General features: G+C 38.6%; 1 long non-coding RNA gene across 1 annotated transcript in view; it reads left to right on the top strand.

Moving 5' to 3' along the window:
- The window catches only part of LOC105489119 (uncharacterized), a 77,078-nt gene that overhangs the window by 834 nt on the left and 59,939 nt on the right, over positions 1 to 16,305 (top strand). The window lies entirely within an intron of this gene.

Raw genomic sequence — 16,305 nt, forward strand, 5'->3', positions numbered from 1 at the left:
AAATGAATGAATTAAAATACCTGCAATGGAATCAAAAGTGGGCATGGCTGTGATATCCTCAGATATCCTGTCCAGTTTGGGCTCAGGTCCAATAACGTGAACTAAAAAGATCTTAACCATTGCAATTCATCATTCTGAAAGGCTTAGGGGCAGAAAAATCCATTTGCTGCTTTGATCATATTTTCAATTCCGAAAGTTTCCCAAGTGAAACAAGGCATAGTTGGCTCAACAAGGAGAATGGTATAATGATATTGCAGTTAGCAGCAAGGTTTAGGAGAAAAAAAAAAAATCAAAAGTTTTTATAAGGGTAAAGACTTCTGAGGGAAAATTCACTCCTGCAATATGCTTGTTTGTTCAGTACCTAATTCTTCACAGTCCTGTTGGCAGGGCATCAAAGGAGTGGCCCCATGGTCTTCTCAGACATTCTAATGGTGCAGGCAATGTTGATTACTTACACATATAGGTGTTCTATTTGAAAGATAGGGAAAATGCGAAAACCAAGACCACTTCCTTCTGCTCTTCACCATAAATTGGTATATACACAGAGAGCAGTCATTAATGGGCTGAATCTGACAGATTTAATAATTTAATTCTGCTGCAGAAACAATTATTCAACTTTTTCTGATTTGTTTTTTCTTTTAGTTTCCTCCTGCTTTACATTATCTATGCTTCAGCTCTTCTCTGCTAATGCATATTTAAAAGACTATTTTATTTTGGAGGCTTAAGTGCATAACAATGGTCTTCCAGTCACATACTTAGTTGCCATAGAAATAGCTTCTGTGTGTTGACTATCTCCATACATCAGGTACTGTGGTAGGCAGGTTAGAAGAAAAGTTGTTTGCAATTTCATCAGAAACTTTTTGCATAATTTAATTCACAGTGTTCTCTGGGAGGAGAATTTTATTCCCAATAAAATGCTTAAGGAATTTGCTCATGTACTTTAAGGGTAATCAGTTGTCTACCCAGTTGACTGTCAGCTGCCCATCAGTTAAGACTCTAGTGATTTTTTTTTTTTTGAAAGATGTTATTTTTCAGAAAAGTTTTAGGTTCACAGCAAAACTGAGGGAAAGATATAGAGATTCTCCATATACTCCCTGACCCTACACATGCACCGCCTCCCCCATTATCAATATCTCTGACCAGAGTGTATATTTGTCATAATTGATAAAGCTACACTGACACATTATTACCCGAAGTCCATGTTTACATTAGTGTTCTCTCCTGGTGCTGTACATTCTGTGGGTTGGACAAATGCATAATGACATGTATTTACCTTTGTAGTATCATACAGAATTGTTTCAATGCCCTAAAAATCTTCTGTGCCTGCCAAGCCATCTTTCCCTCTCCCCTAGCCCAACCATTACTTTCTAACAGTCTTCATATTTTTGCCTTTTCCAGAATTTCATATAGTTGAAATCACACAGTATGTAGCCTTTTTAGATTGGCTTCTTTAACTTAGTAATATGCATTTATAGGTTCTCTATGTCTTTTCATGGCTTGATACCTCATTTCTTTTTAGCACTAAATAATATTCTATTGTCTGGACGTACCACAGTCTGTCTATTCCCCTACTGGGAGACATCTTAGTTTCTTCCATGTTTTGGCAATTATGATTAAAGCTGCTGTAAATATCTGTGTACAGGTTTTCATGTAGACATATGTTTTCAACTCCTTGGAGTAAATACCAGGAAATGTGATTACTTGATCACATGGTAAGGGCATATTTAGTTTTGTAAGAAACCACTAAACTGTCCTCCAAAGTGGCAGTATCATTTTGGATTCCTAGCAGCAATGAATGAGAGTTCCTGTTGTTCTACATGCTCACCATCATTTGGTGTTGTCAGTGGTCTGCATTTTGGTCATTCTAATAGGTGTGTGTGTGTAGCAGCATCTCATTGTTTTTATTTGCCCTGGTGACATAATGAAAAGCATCTTTTCATATACTTATTTGCCATCTTTTATCTTCTTTGGTGAGTTATATGTTAAGGTCTTTGGCTAATTTTTATTATCAGTTTTTTGTTTTGTTCTGTTTTACCATTGATTTTTGAAGGTTCTTGGTATATTTCGGTTAATGGTCTTTTATAGAATGTTTTTTGAAAATATTTTCCCCTAGTCTGTGCCTTTAAAAAGAAATGATCTTGACAATGTCTTTCACAGAGTAGAAAATTTTAATTTTAATAAAATGGTTTATCAATTCTTTCATAGTCCATGCCTTTGGAGCCATATCTAAAAAGTCATTGCCAAACCTAAGGTCATCTAGATTTTCTCCTAGATTTTCTTCTTGGAATTTTACAGTTTTTTATTATTTATATTCTGGCCTATGATGTATTTCTAGTTAATTTTTGTGAGGGGTGAAAGATCTGTATCTAAGATTTTTGTTTTTTGGATGATGATTTTGTTTGCATGTAAATGCCCGGTTGTTCCAGCACCATTTAGTGAAGAGACTTCATTTTCTTCACTGTATTACCTTTATTCCTTTGACCAAGATCAGTCGACTACATTTATACAGGTCTATTTCTGAACTCTCTATTCTGTTGCATCAATCTATTTTTATACCAATACCACACTGTCTTCATTATTGTGGCTTTATAGTAAGCTTTGAAGTCTAGTTGTGTCAGTTTCCAACTTTGTTCTTCTAGTTTAGTGTTCTATTGGCTATTCTTGAACTTTTGCTTCTACAAATAAACTTTGGAATCAGTTTGTCAATATTCACAAAATAACTTTCCGGGATTTTAATTGGGATTGCATTGAATGTACAGATCAAGTTGGGAAGAACCAACATCTTAAAAATATTGAGTCTTCTGGCCGGGCGAGGTGGCTCACGCCTGTAATCCTCACACTTTGGGAGGCCGAGGTGGGTGGATCACAAGGTCAAGAGATTGAGACCATCCTGGCCAACATGATGAAACCTTGTCTCTACTAAAAATACAAAAATTAGCTGGGCATGGTGGTGTGCACCTGTAGTCCCAGCTACTAGGGAGGCTGAGGCAGGAGAATTGCTTGAACCCAGGAGGCAGAGGTTGCAGTGAGCTGAGATCGTGCCACTGCACTACAGCCAGGCGACAGAGCAAGACTCCATCTCAAAAAACAAACAAACTAAACAACAACAAAAAATTGAGTCTTCTTATCCATGAACATGGGATATGTCTCCATTTATTTTTTTTAAATTTCTTTCATCAGTTTTGTAGTTTTCTTCATATAGATCTTGTACGTATTATATTAGACTTATATGAAAGAATTTCAAATTTTTGGTTGCTAATGTAAATAGTATAGTGCTTTAAATTTCAAATTCCTCTTGTTCATTGCTGGTATATTGGAAAACAATTGACTTTTGTGTATTAACCTTGAATATTTTGCAAGATTGTTTTAATTGCTTATCAGTTCTAGGAGTTTTCTTGTTAATTTTTAGATTTTCTACATATAGAAATTAATTAATTTTTTTCTTCCCAATTGGTATGCCATTTATTTCATTTATTATTGCATTAGCTTAGATTACCAGTGCTATGTAGAAAAGCAGTGAGAGGAGGTATTCTTGCCTTTTCCCTGATCTTATTGGGAAAGTTTCAAGTTTTTCACTATTTAGTATGATGTTGGCTGTGGGTTTTTTGTAGATATTCTTTATCAAGTTGAGGAAGTTGCCCTTTATTCCTATTTACTGAGAGTTTTTACTATGAAGAGGTGTTTGATTTTGTTAAATGGTTTTTCTATATCTATTTATACAATCCTGTGATACTTCCTCTTTAACCTGTTGGTGTAAGTTACATTAATTTATTTTCAGATGCTGAGCCAGCTTTGCATACTGGGATAAATTCCACTTGGCTGTGATATATAATTCTCCTTATACATCGTTTGATTTGATTTGCTAATATTTCATTGAGGGTGTTAGCACCTGTCACATGAGAGATATTGGTCTATAGTTTTCTTTCCTTGTGATGGCATTGTCTGCCATTACAAGAATTTCTTTTTAAAGGTGCAGACTAGGGGAAAATATTTTCAAAAAACTTATTCTATAAAATACTATTAACCAAAATATACAAAGAACCTTCAAAACCCACTTCTGGGCCTAGTACTTTCTGTTTTGGAAGGTTATTGATTATTGATTCAATTTTTAAAATAGATACAGGCCTATTTCTTCCTGTGTGAATTTTGACAGATTGTATCTTTAAAGAAATCAGTCTATTTCATGTAGTTTCAAATGTGTGGGTGTAGTTATTCATAATATACCTTTAATATCCTTTTAATATTTATGGGGTCTCTAGTGAAGTCCCCTCTTTAATTTCTGATATTAGTATTTTGTGTCTTCTCTCATTTTTTCTTAGTCTGGCTACAGGCTTATCAGTATTAATCTTTTCAAAGAAGCAGCTTTTGCTTTCATTCAATTTTCCTATTGACTTCCTGTCTTCAATTCCATTGATTTCTGCTCTAATTTTTATTATTTCTCTTCTTCTACTTGCTTTAGGTTTAATTTGCTTTTCTTTTCCTAGTTTTCTAACATGGAAGCTTAGATGATTGACTTTAGATCTTTTTTCTTTTATGATATATGCATTCAATGCTATAAATTTCTAAGCACTGATTTTGCTGCTTTCCATACAGTTTGACAATTTTTTTAATATCATTTAGTCCAAAGTATTTTTTAATTTTTCTTGAGGTTTTGTATTTTACCCATGTGTAATTTAGAAGTGTGTTGTTTAATCTCTAAGCGCTTTGAGATTTTCCAGCTCTTTGTTATTGATTTCTAGTTTAATCTTGTAGTTTAAGAGTAGATGCTTTATAATTTCTAGTCTTTCAAATTTGTTAAGGTGTGTTTATGGCCCAAAATGTGCTCTACCTTGGTGAATGTTTTGTATGAACTTGAGAAGAATGTGTATTTTGCTGTTGTTGGATAAAATAGTGTATAGATGTTCATTATATCCAGTTGGTTGATGTTGTTAAGTTCAACTATATTCTTACTGATTTTCTGCCTGCTGGATTTGTCCATTCCTGATAAAAGGGTGCTGAAGTCTCTAGCTATATAGTGGTTTCACCTATTTTTCTTTGCAGCTATATCAATTTTGCCTCACATATTTTGGCACGCTGTTGTTAAAGCCTAATGACTGTTAACAAAATATTTTTGTCTCTTTATGTCTTGCTTAACAGTGATTGTATAACATGTTGCTACTATAAGACAACATTCAAATTGTTCTAAGAGGAACCTTTTTCCCCTTGTGTGCAAAAATGTAGTAGAAATGTGCTCTTAATTGACCGAATACTTTAGCTAGACTTTATACACATTGTCTCTTGTCTTCTTAGTGTCCTATTCATTATTTTATCTCATTCGCTTAAGGGAAAAGTAAGGTCTGGGAAGTTTGCTCAGAAAAACACAGCTAATAAGTAGATGAACTTGGTTGAATTCAAAACCCTATTTATGTGATTCTAAAATAAAATTCAGCTCCATCTCTCTTGGTGGGTTGATGGGTTGTGTATTAGTCTGGTCTGACACTGATGATAAAGACATACCTAAGCCTAGGCAATTTACAAAATAAAGAGGTTTATTGGACTTACAGTTCCATGTGGCTTTGGAGGCCTCACAATCATGGCAGAAGGTGAAAGGCATGTCTTATGTGGCAGCAGACAAGAGAGTTTGTGCAGGGAAATTCCCTTATTTAAAACCATAAATCTCATTAGACTAATCCACTATCAAGAGACAGCACAGGAAAGATTTGCCCCCACGATTCAATTACCTCCCATTGGGTCCCTCCCATAACACATGAGACTTCAAGATGAGATTTGGGTGGAGACACAGACAAACCATATCATTCGGCCCCTGACCCCTCCCAAATCTCATGTTCTCATATTTCAAAATGAGTCATGCCTTCCCAACAAAGTCTTAACTCATTTCAGCATTAATTCAAAAGTCCACAGTCCAAAGTCTCATCTGAGAAAATAAGTTCTTTCCACCTATGAGCCTGTAAAATCAAAAGCAAGTTAGTTATTTCCTAGATACAATGGGAGTACAGGCATTGGGTAAATACAGCCCTTCCAAATGGGAGGAATTGGCTGAAACAATGGGGATACAGACCTCATGCAAGTCTGAAATCCAGCGGGGCAGTCAAATCTTAAAGCTCTGAAATGAACTCCTTTGACTCCATGTCTCACATTCAGGTAACACTGATGCAAGAGGTGGGTTTTCATGGTCTTGGGCAGCTCCACCCCTGAGGCTTTGCAGGGTACAGCCTCCCTCTGAGCTGCTTTCACAGGCTGGTATTGAGTCTGTAGCTTTTCCAGGCACACAGTGCAAGCTATTGGTGGATCTACCATTCTGGTGTCTGGAGGATGGTGGCCCTCTTCTCATGGCTCCACTAGATGGTGCCCCAGTAGGGACACTGTGTGAGTGCTCCAACCCCACATTTCCCTTCCACACCGCCCTGCCAGAGGTTCTCCATGAGGACCCTGCCCCTATAGCAAACTTCTGCCTGGGCTTTCAGGTGTTTCCGTACATCCTATCTAGGGAAAGGTTTTCAAACTCCAATTCTTGACTGCTGTGCACTCATAGGCTCAATGCCACATGGAAGATGCCAAGGCTTGGGGCTTCCACCCTCTAAAGCAAAAGCCTGAGCTCTACATTGGTCCCTTTCAGTCTGACTGGAGCAGCTAGGATGCTGGGTACCAAGTCCTTAGGCTGTGCACAGCATGGGGATCCTGAGCCTGACCCAGAAAACCATTTTTTCCTCCTAGACCTCTGGGCCCTGTGATGAGAGGGGCTGCCATGAAGACTTCTGAGATGCCCTGGAGACATTTTCCCCATTGTCTTGGGGATTAACTTTCAGCTCCTTGTTACTTATGCAAATTTCTGCAGCCAGCTTGAATTTCTTCTCAGAAAATGGGATTTTCTTTTCTAATGCATTGTCAGGCTGCAGTTTCCAAACTTTTATGCTCTGCTTCCCTTATAAAATTGAATGTCTTTGACAGCACCCAAGTCATGTCCTGAATGCTTTGCTGCTTAGAAATTTCTTTGGCCAGATACCCTAAATCATCTCTCTCAAGTTCAAAGTTCCACAAATCTCTAGGGTAGAGGCAAAATGCCACCAGTCTCTTTGCTAAAACATAACAAGAGTCACCTTTGCTCCAGTTCCCAACAAGTTCTTCATCTCCATCTGAGACCACCTAAGCCTGGACCTTATTGTTCATATTACTATCAGCACTTTTGTCAAAGTCATTCGACAAGTCTCTAGGAATTTTCAAACTTTCCCACATTTTTCTGTTTTTTTCTGAGCCCTCCAAACTGTTTCAACTTCTGCCTGTTACCCAGTTCCAAAGTCACTTACACATTTTTGAGTATCTTTTCAGCAGTACCCCACTCCCAGTACCAATTTAATGTATTAGTCTGTTCTCATGCTGCTGATAAAGACATACCTGAGACTGGACAATTTACAAAACAAAGAGGTTTATTGGACTTACAGTTCCACATGGCTGGGGAGGCCTCACTATCATGGCAGAAGGTGAAAGGCACATCTCACATGTCAGCAGACGAGAGAAGAGAGCTTGTGCAGGGAAACTTCACCTTTTAAAACGATGAGATCTCATGAGGCTTATTCACTAACACGAGAACAGCATGGGAAAGACTTATTCAATTACCTCCTACCAGGTCCCTCCCACAACACGTGAGAATTCAAGATGAGATTTGGGTGGGGACACAGCCAAACCGTAACAGGTTGTTTATTCTAATTTCCTTGGGCTTTTTGTGCTTTTCAGATGTGCAAAGGCCTGCTTCAAGTTCTATAGTCAGTAGGCCTAAATGGTACCATCCATTTCACATGGCAGCATGCATCAGTATTTGTGATGTCTGTGTTCTGGGAGGCCACACACAGGTGCTTACCCTAAAACATAGTCTCTTCCTCTCTTTGTATGAGGAACACTTATAGCTACAGTCTATTGAGTAAGGTACTCTATCTAGATTATGTCCTTGAACCCTATTATAGAAGATAATAATGTCTACTATATTGTAAAGTAGATATTATTTCCCCTTTTATACAGTGGAGGAAATTGAATTTCAGAGAATTAGATTAATGTGCCCATGCATACAAAGCTGCTAAAAGCTGAGCCATATGCTTTTCTTCAGTGTATGAGTGAAGAAAAGAAATTCTAGTGTTTTTCCCTTTGTTCCCATTTAACAGCACCTTTACCATTCTGCCTTCTGAATTTACCACAATGATGCCATTTCTTCAACAGGTGAAAGCCTTCTTTGTTTTTGTTTTGTATTGTTGTAATTGTTTTGGATTCATTCAGGTTTGTTGCATGGGTATATTATGCAATCTTGGTGTTTGGGCTTCTGTGGAACCCATCACCCAGATAGAAAACATAGTACCCAACACGTAGTTTTTCAACCCCTTCTCCTCTCCTACCCCACCCCCTTCTAGAGTTCCCGGTATCTATGATTTCCATCTTTATGTCCATGTGTACCTGGATTAATTCATGTTTATAATTTTCCAAGAGAAAATGTGGCTGTCCTTTGAACCACACCTCTTTCATTCCATCTATTTTCTATCTCTTGGAATACAGTATAACCATTTCTGAAAAGTTCTCCCTCACTTTCAAGGAGAAAGGAGATATATTTCAAGAGTTTCTATACCTGTGAGAGGAATAACAGGGATTCTTAATCAGGTGGCTGCAAAGCTCTGTACAAGATCATTTTTGGTCCATCAAGTTGTCTCTCATGGCTTCTTATGAACATAGTACAGGTGATAGGGTTTGGGGGTGGATTCCTGATGGAAAGGGGAACCACCAGCTCAAGGCTGAAAAATGGACAGGCAGCCTGATGGGAAGGCTGACTGATCAAACAGTTCCACTGAGCCATGTTAGCCCCACGCTGGGGACTCTCCTAGGTATGATGCATACTCTGTGCTGTACTTCTGCCTGAATTTGAATGACAGCATTGGGCAAGCTTCCAAATCTGTTTCCTCACCAATAAAATGAGGGTCATAATAGCACTTCCCTTATAGGATTGTTAGAAGACATAAATGAGATAAAGCCTCTAAAGCCCTTAACCCAGTGTCAAACACAAAATAAATGCTCAGCAGCAAACAGAGTGATCCTATGCCCTGTGTATGTCCAGGGCTATTGTGGTTTATGCCTATTGTGGCATACTTTTTCACTGTCAGAGCATCATGGCTGAGATAATAAATTATATGGTCATCCAACTGTCAAATGCTATTTATTATGACAGTAAAATATCATCCATTTTCAATATAAGAAACCCAGAGATTGGTGAGAGGAGGAAGCTAGAACAACTGTGGTTAGCTGGATGCTGGCCAGGTCAGAGAAAGTTTCTGTGAAAAGTCATTTCGAGCGGCACAGATGGTCAGTAAATATTCTGAGCTCTAAAGTGTTCTCTCTCTTCCTTGCTTCTGAAGTGAATCTGAAGGACTCCAATCAGTGGACATAAACAGCGACAGAGGCTAAAGGCAGAAGAGGAAAAGAATAATACATGTCTACCTGTCTCTTGCTTCCTGGCCAACAGAGAACAAAGTCTGATTAAGAGGAAAGCTAGGGGAGTTCCCTCAGCTTCCTAAATGATTCTCACTCCCTGTCTGCCCCTGTTATTTCGCTCACTTTCTTATTAAATCTCATGTCCACAGGAAATAATAGTAAATTTTATAATCCTGGTTCTTATTTTGTTATATAACCAGTTAACCTATTGACTTTTTGACTTTTAATTCATTCTAACCTTATTCACTCTTGTTTTTAATCCGTCTGCCTAGGATAAAACTGATCATTTTCCATGAAGTGTAACTATTTTTAAGAATTAGACCACCTTGTTCTTCAAATATTTGGAGGACCTCTTACTAAGACCCTACCAAATGGAACTCTCTGCTCCTGAGGATTCAGCTGTACTGCTGTATAATCCATTGGGCCATGACATCATTATACTCTATTCTAGGAGCTGATTCCAAAGTGAAGCTGTGGTGCTGCCCCTCTCATAACCCCTATGCCTTCAGCACTGCTGCCCCTGCCCACACTGCCCTTCCCTGCATAGGAATAGGATTCAAGATGTATCCTCACACTTCCTTGGCAGTAACCTAAATCCAGCATAGGATACTTAATTGAGAAAGCCGGTCAACCCTTGTCCCAGAACTGATCGAGTGGTGCCATTCTGCTCAAAAAATGAAGGGGATGCCAGGCCACAAGAGGCAGAGGCTCATGAAGTCTTTTTTTTCAGCCTGCACAGTGGTTCAGAATTCAGACCACATGAGCTCAAAGCTTGACTCTACTACTTGCTATTTGTAAGACACTGGGAAAGGTGTTTAAATTCTCTATGCCTTCACTTTCTCATCTATAAATTGATGATAATAATCACATTTACTTTTTTGAAAGGATTATACGTGATGATGTATGTACTCAGCACAGCACATCATGTTCAAAATATTACTGTCACCGTCATGATTAACTTGGAGTTAGACTTCTTTGGAGTATGCTCAACATACCTTTAATGGTTTTATTACATGACTAATGTTATATTTATATGTATATATGTAAATGTGAATATAGATACCACGAATATATGTATTAGGCATTTAGCTAGGTCCTATTCTGCCCCAGATTTTGAGCAAGTCATTGAATTTTGTTTCTTCTTTCCCTGTCTATGCTTATTAATATAAATGTACAACCCTTAGAACAACTCTATGATACAGAAATTATTCTTTTTTTTTTTTTAAGTGGAGGAAGGACGTTCAGGGAAGTTAAGCAACTTGTCCAAGGTTACATACCAATACATAGCAAGATTTCAACTGAGGTAGTCTTTCTCCAGACATTGTACTGTTAATAAGACCATCGGATTCTTCAGAAGAGGTTTCAACTATATACTAATATGGATAAAACAACAGTAATTTCTTATATCCTTACAAGCAGCTTTCCTTTTTTTACTTTTTTCTTTCTTAAGTTTAAAATACTTTGATTATGAATGGCAGGACTGACATTGTTGGGTTGATTTTAGACATCTGAAATGTAAGAGAGCAAGAGTCAATGACTTGCTCAGGTCCTGGAATATGGGCCTTCCCTACTATCATAGACCACAGAGATGGACTCTTATTTAGAGCTCAGTACCTGTTTGTGGAATACATGAATGAATTGTAACTTTTTTGCATCATTTTCATCTTTTGATCTTCACAGCAGATATTACCATATCCATTTGAGAAGTGAGGAAATTGAGTCTTAAAGAAGGCCAGGGTCTTGCTCAGTCATGAAACTAATTAATAAAAGAAACAATTAGACTCCAATCCCACTTACTTCCAATCCTGCACTGACACCCTCTTATCTTCTTGGTCCTGCTACGTACAAACCAGAGCGCAGACAAACCCGGGAAGGAAATCGTTCTCAGAACTGCAATTCCAGCCAGATTGCTCCTCTCTTTGGAGTCTGCTTCCCTCCTCCTTTATATTATTTTTTTTCTTCTCTGGATGACTGTCCACACCCCATAGCAGGCAAGCCGATGCTCCCCAATAATGTCAGCTGAGGTCTGGTGCTTCCATTATGTTTGGTTAGGTAAGTTTCTTGTTCTGTGACAATCTGCAGAGAACACACATAATAAATCAGAAGTCTATGGAAAGTTTAGGAATGAAAGAAATCTCTTGCAGACCTGAGGAGCTGAGAGCTCATTTTTGAGACCCTGCAGGAAACAAAACAAAACAAAGCTGTGGCCTTAAAAAACACATTTCTTTTGCTTTTTGAGGAACTTGTCTGTACCATTTGTTTGCCACTTAATATATTCTCCTTTTTACTGGCTGAGATCCAAAAGGGTGGACCTCCATTCATGCCCCAAGCTGAGGAAATAGAAAAAAAACAAGAAACTGGGATACAAGGAAGCTAACTAAGCTGGACAGTCAGTGTAGGATAACAACTGTGTGAATTTCAGCATCATGTGCCTAGGTTCAAATCCTGATTTCTCCATTAGCCAGTATATGAGAAGCTTCACTGTAGAAGATAATAAGTTTGGTTTGACATATCTTATTACCAGCTGGTAAAATCTTAGGTCTTGAGGTCCTGTGGGGGTTGAAAAGGCAGGATGGGTACATGGTATCACAAAACTAATATTCATGCTGTACTTATCTTATTCCAAGCACTTGCTCAGTACCTATGAAGTATTAGATTACAGTACTCTATTCTTCCCATTTACCAGATTCTTAAGAGTCCTCCAAAGGGCCCAAGATTCCTAGACTCAGGGTTCTTCTTTACTCTTTGCCATGACACTTATTTTGCAATAATCTTGTCCTAACTGCCTAAGTTGAATCTCCTGGACTTAAGGTATAGCAACAAAAGGAAAGTTGATTTCTGATGGAACACAAGAACAATTGAGAAAGGAGAAATCTTTTCTCCTAAGGGAAAGCATGAATGAAACTGAAAGAAACTTCGCCTTTGCTAATTATAATCTTGATATGCCCAGGCTTTACTAGCATGTGATGAGAGATGTCATCACATAAATATTACACCTGGATTTTGCTAGCTTGAAGCCTGAACATAATGATCACTTACAAAGTGCCCCAGGATATTTAAGTCCTCACAGAGTCTCTACACCTGCCACAGAAGTGTCTATGTGGACAAAATTGTGCTCAGCCAGCACTGAGTTTGTCTTTGGCAGGTTCAGGTGGCATCCCTGAGTATAGATTCTCGCTAATTACTCTAGTCACTGGCCCTAATTTTTCATAGTGCAGAGGCAGTCGGGGGTTATTCAAAAAGAGGGAGGTTGCAACCTCTAGGTTGTGCTCGGTCATGCAGAGTTGCTTAGTATTTTAGAGTTTACTGAAATCATTCTTCTAAATTACACACACTTAGCCAATTTTTTGCCTGAGCACACAAACACCATCCAGGTGATGGTATTGGGCTGAATTCAAGTTCTATATTACCTGGGACACTACTGGCCTCAAGCCACTGCTAGATTGAGTCTGCTTCAATATATCACAGGTTTTTTCTTCATTATGACTTTTGGGGGGCTTTTAGAAGACTCTGGCATAAATTGGCTTCTAGTACATCCTCTCATTCCAGTCGATTTTCAATGCACAGATGGGATCTGAGAGGGAAACAGTTTTGAAGCAGCCCCAAGTGATGGTGCTCCCAATGGCTGCAGCATTATACAACTGGAATGACACAGGGCACAACTTACACATACCGAGTGCCCCTTTCCCTAATTATTTCTGTCAGACAATGTTATGGACTGAACAGAAGCCCCTCAGAATGCATATGTTGATTCCCCAACTCTCAGTATCTCAGAATATAATTGTCTTTAGAGACAGGGTCTTTAAATATGTGATTGAGTTTAAATGAGGCAGTTAAGATGGAGTCCTAATTCAATGTGACTGGTGTCCTTGTAAGAAGAGAGTGAAACAGCAGGGGCACATGTGCACAGAAATGCCTTTGTGAAGGCAGTGCAATGAGAAGCCTGCCATCTACAAACCAAGGACACAGGCCTGAAACAGATCCTGCCATTATGGCCCTCAGAAAAAAAACAACTCTACTAGCATGTTGATCTTGGATTTGCAACCTCCAGAACTTTAAGGAAATCAATTTATTTTTGTTTAAACCATTCAGTTTTTGCTAATGTCAGGCTTGGAGAATGATTACAGGCCACTTTAAGCCACCTCCAATAAACATACCAAGCATGAACAGATTTTGCAAATGAAGCTTCCAAATGAATATATTACATCTCAGGTCTAATCAGATTGTTGCCTAACTCCAGACCCACCTGCCATAATACTCTCCTGTAAGAGACTTTCACAGTCTTTTTCATTACCTCCAGAAATAGCTACCCAGATCATGCCTAGTTACTAGAGGCATAGTGCATGGCTCTGAACAAAAGCTATCTTCCTCCTCCAACTTGGGATGCTCTCTCTCTCCCCTACGGAGTCATTCTTGTATCCTAAGCCAGTGCCTTTTATTAGGCATCCAAGGTCTATACAGTTCCTCTACTGTAGTGGTACTACACATACCACTAGTTGTGGTATGTGTTCAGGCTCCCAAACCAGACAAATGTGACCCTAGATATTTACTAGTTGCATAATCTTAGGGTTGTTATTTATTCTTTTCAAAACTTAAGTTTTCTCATCTGCAAAGGGCATGATAGTTGTCTTAGTCAGTTTGAGCTAAGTGCCATAGATTGGGTGGCTTAACAACAATATAAATTTATTTCTCACAGTTCTGAAGGCTGGGAAGTCTGAGCAGAGGGTCAGCATGGTCTGTTCTAGTGAGAGTCCTCTTCCAGGTTGCAGACGCAGTCTTATTGCTGCGTCCTCCTTGGTGGAAGAGACGTAGCTAGTTCTCAACCTCTTCTTATAAGGACTCTAATCCCATTTATGAGAGTTCCACCCTCATGACCTAATTACCCCTTGAAAGCCCCACCTCCTAATATTATCACATTGGGATTAGGGTTTCAACATATGAATTTGGGAGACACAAACATTCATTCCATTGCAATAGTAGACTCTTTGTTGGGCTCTTGTCAAATAATCCATGTAAAATTATTGACTTAGTGCATGGCTCATGGCAATCACTCAACAGTTGCTCAGGCGGGAAGTTCATCATATTATTGTTAGTGTTGGAAGCTGCTGTTGTCATCTTCTGACATCGTCTGATTCACTTCCATTGACTGCCTCAGCATTCTTTCAGTTCATAAAATAATTCCTCTGTTCTGGGGTATTTTCTCACCAGTCTTTATTATTAGTCTCCATAGAGGTAAAATTGATGTTTTCCACAACACTCTAAATTTATAGGGCTTGGAGAGCCACTTTCCATTCCCTTCAGAAGCCACAGGATGAGGTAGAGTAGGCGTGGGACAAACCTATTTTTCCCTTGGCAATTGCCTCTAGGACACATTCTTTAAGAATAAGAACCTTTAACAATAACCCTGAGTCACAAGTAGCACACACTGCAGACACTACATTTACAAAAACACATCAGTGAAGGCTGTGCAGACACCTACAGTTTGTGCATCTCGTATGATCTTTTTTATCAGTTTCATGGCTGACACACGTGAGTTTTCTCTGAGGAGGCGTACGCTTTTCACAGTCACTCAGTATTTTTAAAAAAGGAAATTAAAGCATTTAAAGAACATGAACTATGTGCTGTGCTGTGTGCCATTGATTTCTCACAGCAGACTTTTAAGTTAATTATTTTGTTTCCACTCTACATATGAGAAAAATTGAGACTCCGAGGAGCTAAACAACTTAACCAAGGTCATGGAGTGGTTTATTTAATTTTAGATAATCTATTCTGGAATTTTTATGAACACCATGAAATTTACCCTAAATTAAACAGTGATTAGGTAGAGGGAAAGACGGAGTTTTCTTGGTCTACAAAGAGGATATTATCATTTAAAAAAAATGTATCAGCACCATTGAAAAATAAAAATTATATCCTACCACCTAGAGATCACTTCCCACATTTTCATCAATTAAACAATAATTGTGATTTGTATAGGAAAGCTTCAATCGTTCTTATCAATGCAAGGGAGAGGAAAGGGTGGAGAATCTAAAAATCATTTCTGTCTGCATTGCGTGCTTTTGGGAGTAGAAAATTAACCTTTTTGATCATGTTCTGCATGGGCTAATTACTGAAATTGCTTTTCCTTTCCCAACTGATCCCAATTCAGGGCAGAGTCCCAGAAGCATTTTGGTGACAAGGGATTAAAACATGTGCTGTGGCTAATTCAAGAAGTGGAAACTCCACACAAGGATAATTAAGACCTGACTGCAGAACAAAAGCTTGCACGTTGTTGTAGAGTGGGGGCTCTCTAGCGTTTCAAACCCTTTATCCTGAGAGCCATCTTGAAAGGTAGATTTGATTCAATTTGCCAGGCATTCATTGTGAGACTGACTTACTCTGCAGTGTGCTAAAATGTCCAGGAAACAGTATCTGATTGTAAGGGACAGGCAGTCTAGTGAAGGAGGCTGGTATGCATACCACTGACTTTAATAATAGTAACAGTGATCATTTTAGCTAACATTTATTAAGTAATTACTTGCCCTAGGTCCAGCTCTGTTCTAAGCTCCTTAAATGTATTAACTCATTTAATCCTCATATAAAGGATAGTGGAACCAGTGGAAAACACTATTCATTTAGGGAAGAAATGGTTTATTTTGAAGTGGGAGCTTAGAAGGGCTTCAAGGACTATTGTCATAGCTAGAAGCTCATATCCTGACCGTATTTCCAAATCTCATATTAGGGATCCCTCAACAGCTGAGGCATGTACACAGGTGGTGTGGGCAGGAGTCCTTCTGCTACATCTGTTTATTCCTTTTATTCTCATTAAGAGCGACTGCCTGGTTCACAATAAGTCCCTCT

This window comes from Macaca nemestrina, chromosome 14, assembly GCF_043159975.1.
Source record: "Macaca nemestrina isolate mMacNem1 chromosome 14, mMacNem.hap1, whole genome shotgun sequence".
NCBI classification, from domain to species: Eukaryota; Metazoa; Chordata; class Mammalia; order Primates; family Cercopithecidae; genus Macaca; species Macaca nemestrina.